This window comes from Carlito syrichta, unplaced genomic scaffold (genome assembly GCF_000164805.1).
Source record: "Carlito syrichta isolate Samal-C Ts95f unplaced genomic scaffold, Tarsius_syrichta-2.0.1 Scaffold304635, whole genome shotgun sequence".
In the NCBI taxonomy this organism is placed as follows: Eukaryota; Metazoa; Chordata; class Mammalia; order Primates; family Tarsiidae; genus Carlito; species Carlito syrichta.
Window position 1 is genome coordinate 1,033,145 of NW_007248731.1, and position 7,596 is coordinate 1,040,740.

At 40.0% G+C, this 7,596-nt stretch overlaps 1 pseudogene; it reads left to right on the top strand.

Annotated features, from left to right (window-relative positions):
- LOC103262867 overlaps window positions 1-5,518 on the top strand; it is a 37,519-nt pseudogene extending 32,001 nt beyond the window's left edge.
- The last annotated feature ends 2,078 nt before the right edge of the window (window positions 5,519-7,596 follow it).

Here is a 7,596-nt window from a genome sequence, read left to right on the forward strand (position 1 = left end):
AAAAAAAAAAAAAAAAAGAAGGGCACTTTTAGGAAGTGCTATTGCTGCTAGCAAACTACCCAGAATCCAGAGCTCTAGAGATATAACAAAAATGCTCTGTGTGAGAAGAAAGTCAACAGATAGTGCTGATGACGGCAATAAAGAGAAACTAAGGAAGGCTGAGAAAGAGAAAGTATTTGCATTTTAAGGATTAGCCACTATTTTAGATGTGTCTCTTGTGAATGTCAAGAATCCACTCTAAAACGTATAAATTGCAGAAAATTTGGAAAGGGGAGGGCCATACCCATAATCCCAAAATAACAAGATTGACATTTTGGAATATACATTCCCAGTCCTTTTTCTATGTGTTTTAGTATTGAGATAATAGCACTCTATTTTTTCATCTAACATAATGAAGGCAAATTTCCATATCAATAAAAACACTGCTAAAAAATGTTTTAAAATATATATTCTGTTCTATTGCATTAAAGTAGCATGATTTACTTAATAATTCTCCTAATTAACCACCATTTTTCCAATTTTACTACTATCATAAAAACACTTTAATGACCGCCTTATAAGTACATTTTAACTGGAATTTCACATTCTTAGGAATATGTGTGTATATATTTATAAATGTGTATGTGTGTACACATACACAGATGTGCATCTATATATACATATACATACACAAGTGCGTGTTTGAGTGGAACTACTGAATCAAAAGGTTATGAATATCTTAAAGTCTGTTAACTCATAATTCAAAATGCTTTCCAGAGTGGTTAGCCTAATTTGTACTTCCTCTACCTATATGAGAGAGTACCCATCTCACTATAACCTTGTCAACACTGAGTATTATTATTTCTAATAATTTGATCTTAGTGATGATATGACAGAAGAGTCTAATTTATGTTGATCCGGATCTACTTTGCAATGTTTTGAGAACTATTTGTTTTTTGCTTCGCTTTGTTTTGTTTTTGAGTCAGAGTCTTACTCTGTCGCCTAGGCTGGAGTGCAGTGGTACCCTCACGGCCACCGCAGCCTCAACCTGCTGTGCTTCCAAGTAGCAGATATTACAGGCATGCGACACCATGCCTGGCTAGTTTTTTTGTTTATTGTAGAGATCAAGTTGCCCAGGCTGCTGTCAAACCTGTGGGCTCAAGCACCTCGGCCTCCCAAAGTGCTGGGATTACAGGTGTGTGCTGAGAACTGTTTGTTGAATATACTGTCCTTTCACCACTGATTTGTTTTATCTCCTTCATTGTTAAATGATTAAATACAATAGGGTCTTTTTCTGTTCCATCTGCTTAATTTTTGCACCAGTACAGCACATACTTATTTACTATAATTGCATAATGTGTTTTACTGTCTGGTGAAGCTAGTCTGTGTCATTAGTCTTTTTTTGTGTAGTTCTACGCCAATCTCACCTTTTTAAGAACACTTTTGGTTTTTACTTCCGTTATAGCACCAACTGTGTTTTTTTTTTTACCTTAAATTATGACTCCATAAATGAAGAAACAGAAAGCTCCTTTAAGGTGGTAATCTTTACATCTTCTTTTTTTTGAGCTGGAGTCTCACTCTGTCACCCAGGCTGGAGTGCAGTGGCACGCTAATGGCCACCATAGCCTCAATCTGCTGGGTTCAGGTAATCCTTCCATTTCAGCCTTCCAAATAGCTGGGACTACAGACGCATGCCACCATGCCCGGCTAATTTTTTGATTTATGTAGAGACAAGGTCTTGCCATGTTGCCCAGGTTGGTCTCAAATCTGTGGGCTCAGGCGGGCAATCCTCTCGCCTTGGCCTCCCAAAGTGCTGGGATTACAGGCATGAACCACCGCACCTGGCTTACATCTTCTTTTTTAATGTTTCCTTTTCCATGTCACAATTAGGTACTTACAAAAGTATAGTAAAGGCCTTTCAACTGCAGGCAAATGGTTTTTGTCAGGAATAACCCCAAAACAGTCCATAGTCTCCTCTGAATTTCCTAGAATCTTGAAGATGCTCCCGTGTCTCCTCTATTTCATGATTTCCTCAATTGCCACCCGGTCACATCCAGCAAGTCCTTAAGCAGAGAACATGGAGAACTGACAATCACTTTTGAGGGTATGCTCAGCACCCTCCCTATACATATCGACCCCACTCATAGGCACTATTGAAAGATGAATAGTAGATCATTATTGTCATATTGGATAAATGAAGATACAGCTAAACATTAATAAGTTTTATCCAGTTATTGCCCACATAAAAGACAAAATTGTCATTCAAGAGAACTGCAGTTACTAATTAGACTCATTACTCCCTCAAGGATGAAGGTTTCTGTGAGCAGAATAGGGCTCCAAACTAAAACAACCTCTACCTATCATCTGTGACTTTTTGGTGTCTCTAAAAATAGTACAGAAGTTCACTGGGAATATTTTAAAACCAAGTAAGTGGACTTTTATTTGTTTAAGAAGTTCATTTAGTCAAAGTAGTAATTCTGAAATCAATCTATGCTATGTAGATTCCTTGATACTATAGAGTTTGACTCTGTAAGACCAGGGCTGGAACCAGGAAACTTTCTTCTTTTTCTGGTTTTTTTTTTTTTTTTTTTTTAGTTATCTAGGTGATTCAAGTATAGCTCTTTGGGAATGACTAGGCTAAAACACATTGTTAATGAGGCTGAGATCATTGCAATATGTTAACTCTTTTTTTTTTAAAGACATAAATATTCTACAGGATTCTATTTAAAACCATTGGTGTTGCAAGGGACCCAGAGGAGCTGATTCACGAGTAACGTGACCTTCTATAGAAGTGATGAGGAAAATACACGGGGACATCTATGCTGGGATCATTTAGCTTTCAAATCTTCCTGAGCTGTACTTTTAACTTAAATCAGAAAGCCAGGCCCAGGGCTAGCCTTCATGTGAGCAGAGGAGGGAATTCTAGGTTGAGGTATGAACTAAAGGACACCAGGTAGGTACCATTTCCTCTTATGCACTCCCACCTAGTCAGTCCTTTGGCAAATCATCTCTCTTCCTGCCAGTATAACTGCCTGAAAGCTTATACTTAAAATTTAATTCCTTCGAGTCACTCCCTAATTATTATATTCTTTCTACGTGATAACCGACCATCGATAATTACTAGACAGGATGCTAATCTCTGGCATGAGGGCTATGAGGAGATCAGTTGTAGCCTCGAGGAGTTAAAGTCCAGAGTGGGATGCAGCTGCATTCATCCACAACACAGTGAATGAGAGACTTCCCCAAGGAGAGAAGGTGAAATGAGGAAGTGAAAACAGCAAGAGCTCACTTCATGTCTCCGCGTCACATTTTGGTAATTCTCGCAGTGCTTCAAACTCTCATTATTATTCTATCTGTTATATTGATCTGCAATCAGTGATCATCAATATTCCAATATATTTTGGGGTACAATAATGCACACCAATATAAGACAGTGAATTTAACCTATAAATGTTGTGTGTGTTCTAACTGCACCATCCACCAGTTATTCCCCATCTTTCTCCCTCTCCTCAGGCTTCCCTATTATCTAAGACAGGTCAATATTGAAATTAGGCCAGTTAATAACCCTACAATGATTTCTAGGTGTTCACGTGAAAGAAAGAGTCACACATCTCTCCCTTTAAATCAAAAGTTAAAAGCGATTAAATTAGTGAGGAAGGTACCTCCAGGCCGAAAGCTGGACCTCTTGCACCAAAGAGTCAAGTTGTGAATGCAAAGGAAAAGTTCTTGAAGGAAACTTAAAATGCGACTCCAGTGAACACACAGACGATAACAAAGAGAAACAGCCTTATGGTTGATATGTAGAAAGTTGGAGTGGTGTGGATAGACAACCAGGCAGTCGCAACATTCCCTTGAGGCAAAGCCTAATCCGGAACAAGCCCCTAATTCTCTGCAAAGGCTGAGAGGGGTGAGAAGCTGCAGAAGAAGTTTAAAGTTAGCAGAGGTTGGTTCATGAGGTTTAAGGAAAGAAACCATCTCTATAACATATAAATGCAAGGTGATGCCCAAGTGCTGATGGATAAGCTGCAGCAAGTTATCTAGAAGATCTAACTGAGATCATTGATAAAGGTAGCTACCCTAACCACAAATTTTATTTTATTTTTGTTGTTTTCATAAGGATTTCAGGGTAAAAACCAAAAAACCTGACAGACAAATTCTAAAAGGGCCATAACACTAACGAGATTTTCAGTGTAGACTAAACAGCCTTCTATTGGAAGACTTTCATAGCTAAAGAGGAAAAGTCCATGCCTGGCTTCAAAGCTTCAAAGGACAGACTGACTCTCTCTTGTTAGAGATTAATTCAACTGGTGACTGTGAGCTGAAACTGGTGCTCACTTACCATTCTAAAAATCCCTGGGTCCTTCAAAATTATGCTAAATCTACTCTGCCTGTGCTTTAGAAATGAAACATCAAAGCCTGAATGGCAGGACATCTGTTTCCGGTATTGTTTACTGAATATTTAAAGCCCACTGTTGAGACCTGCTGCTTCGGAGCAAAGATCCGTTTCAAAATATTGCTACTCAGCTATAATGCACCTAGTCACCCAAGAGCCCTGATGGAGATGTTACAAGGAGATGAATGTTGTTTTCATGCCTGTTAACAACATCCATTCTGTAACCCAAGAAGCAATTTTGACTTTCAAGTCTTATTATTTCAGAAGTTCATTTTGTGGGCTATAGGTGCCATGGATAGTAATTACTTGGATGAATCTAGGTAAAGTAAATTGAAAACCTTCTGGAAAGGATTCACCATTCTAGATGCCATTCAGAGCATTTGGGATTCATGGAAGAAGGTCAAAATATAAGCACTAATAGGAGTTTGGAAGAAGGTAATTCTAATTCTCGTGGATGACTTAGAGGGGTTTAAGACTCCAGTGGAGGAAATAACTACAGGTGGAGTTGGAAATATTAAGAGAACCAGAATTAGAAGTGTAGCCTGAAGGTGTGACTGAATTGCTTGATAAAACTTAAATAATAAGACTTGAACAAATGAGGATTTGCTTCTTATGGATGAGCAAAGAAAGTGGTTTCTTGAGGTGGAATCTACTCCCAGTGAAGATACTATAAACATTGCTGAAAACAAAATAGGATTTAGGGGGAGAAGCAGCAAGATGGCGACGGGGCAACCTGGTCTCTGAAGCCCTCTGCAAAGGAGATCTGCAGTGGGTCTCTGACTCTCACCCCGGGGGGCTGTGTACTCCAACATCGCAGCCTGCTCTTCATATGGAGCTCGGCCATTGCCACCGCTGGGACATCACAACGGACTGGACAGTCACCGTGGTGCAAACAGTGCCGCCGCCGCCGCTGCAGCCACCGCTGCCGCTGTGGCCTCTGTGATGGCCGTAGCACATCACACCACCCGGGCCCGAGGCGATCCACATCAAACCCATTCAGGGAAGATCTGCTGGGATTGCTGCCACCTCTCCTGTGACCGAGACTATCCTACCCGCCGCCATAAGGCTCCTGTTGCCTGCCCTGAGGCAAGCAGCCATCTTATTCCTGTCCAGCTCCACCCCCTCTGGGGCGAGCAGCTGAGATAGCACCACCTGCTGGCGATTCAAGGTAACAACACCGAAACGGGAGAAACAAGCTTGATAAAGACATAGACCAGAGTGCTGAATGGAGGTTAATCTGAACTGTCCTTCACAGCAGATCAGGGGCAACTGACTCTAACTGCAAATTAATTTGCCAGCTTGAAAAGAAAACTAGAGATCAGACCTGAAAGGACATTGGACTTAAACGAAATGTCTCAGAGTGTGCTTCATTGATTCTATTAGTTTAATGACTTAATTTTATTCCTACTGTATTGTTCCCTTTTTTTCTTTTTTTCCTTTTCCTTTTCTTCTCTTTTCTTCTCTCTGTAAACCATATCTTTGTATAGAGGAACAGCACACTAACAAGGTGGTTGGTTAGCTTGTATGTTAGCATCACTATATGTTTTATTTTTATTTTTTATTTTTTGTATGAGAGTTGGTTCGCGTGTAGCTGTGGTCTATTGTTTTTATCTGTTTCAGTATAGGCCTCGCTCTCTATTTGTTGGCACACTCGTTTGTTTCCCCCCTTACTCCTCTATCTCTCCACTCCCCTCTTCAACCCACTATCTGCTCCATTCTCTCCCCTCTGCTAACCACATTTTATTTCAGGGAGTAAACCTACAGCCCCACTGCATGGATAGATTCCAGGGCAGTGGGAAGTGGGTTCCACATTATCCACACACCTGTCAGCAAATACCAGGACCTGCAGACAGATTTTGAATCACAGCTCTCCCCTTAAGTAAATCTCAAAACTGCAAAAAGGACCACCCCCAACCTACAGTGCAACTCCAGAATTGAACAAAGTAAGAGGACATACATAAAGAATAGGAGATTGAACAAACAGATGTAAAACCAATCCCTTTACCCCTGAATAACAGAATTAAAGAAGATGGTGACGTGGAGGGAAGGAAAAAGTAGGAAGGGGGACAAACCACACAAATGAAGAAAAACCAAAAGAAGAATATAGGTCTCACACAGACCCCTGGGAAATCAGACACTGAGGAAACAGATTCTGGAACACAAACAATGAAGAGCCCACAGAATGACTGGTTACATGCAACAAACCCAGACATCAAGACATTAATGGAGAGAATTAAAAAAATTGAGGAGAGACAAGAGGAAAATAGGAAGAAGTTGATGTCAGAAATGACAGTAGTAAAGAATACTGTGATGGAAATGAACAACAGACTAATAAGAATGGAAAGCAGAATCAGCCAAGCAGAAGAAAGAATCTCAGAGCTCAAAGACCAAAACACAGAACTAACCCAAACTGTCAAAAGCATAGAAAAGCAGCTCAAAAAGACAGAACAAAATCTACAAGAGATGAATGACCACTTCAAGAGACCAAACCTAAGAGTAATTTGGCTTCCTAAGGCAGAGAGAGAAACAGAAGCCACACTAGAACAAACATTTCATGAAATCATTGAAGAAAACTTCCCTCATCTCATTAAGGATGAAAAAATTCAAACACAAGAGATTCAGAGAACCCCTGCAAGACAACAAATGAGAAGACCAACTCCCAGACACATAATAATTCGCCTAAACAAAGTAGCTATAAAAGGAAAAATCCTAAAGGCAGCAAGAGAAAAAGGCCAGACAACCTACCAGAGAAAACCAATTAGAATAGCAGCAGATTGATCCACAGAAACCCTTCAGGCCAGGAGAGCCTGGAGCCCTATCTTCAAAGTTCTAAAAGAGAAACAATTTCAACCAAGAATAACCTACCCAGCCAAACTAAGCTTCATAAATGAGGGAGAATTGAAATCTTTTCCAGACATCCAATCCCTACGAACCTACGCCGCTACCAGGCCACCTCTACAAGAACACTTAAGAAAGTACTGAACACAGAAGAAAAAGAAAAAAGAACAACAACATTCTTCACAAGAGTACAGGCAAAAGATTAAAAACACACATGAACCAACTCCAAAACCCAAAGAAAGACAACAAATAAACAGGAACAACTCTGTAAGAACCTTATGACACGGATCAACTCTTGCAATTCAATTATTAGCCTAAATGTGAACAGACTAAATGCACCACTGAAAAGACATAGATTGGCAAAATGGATAAAATATCATCAGGCA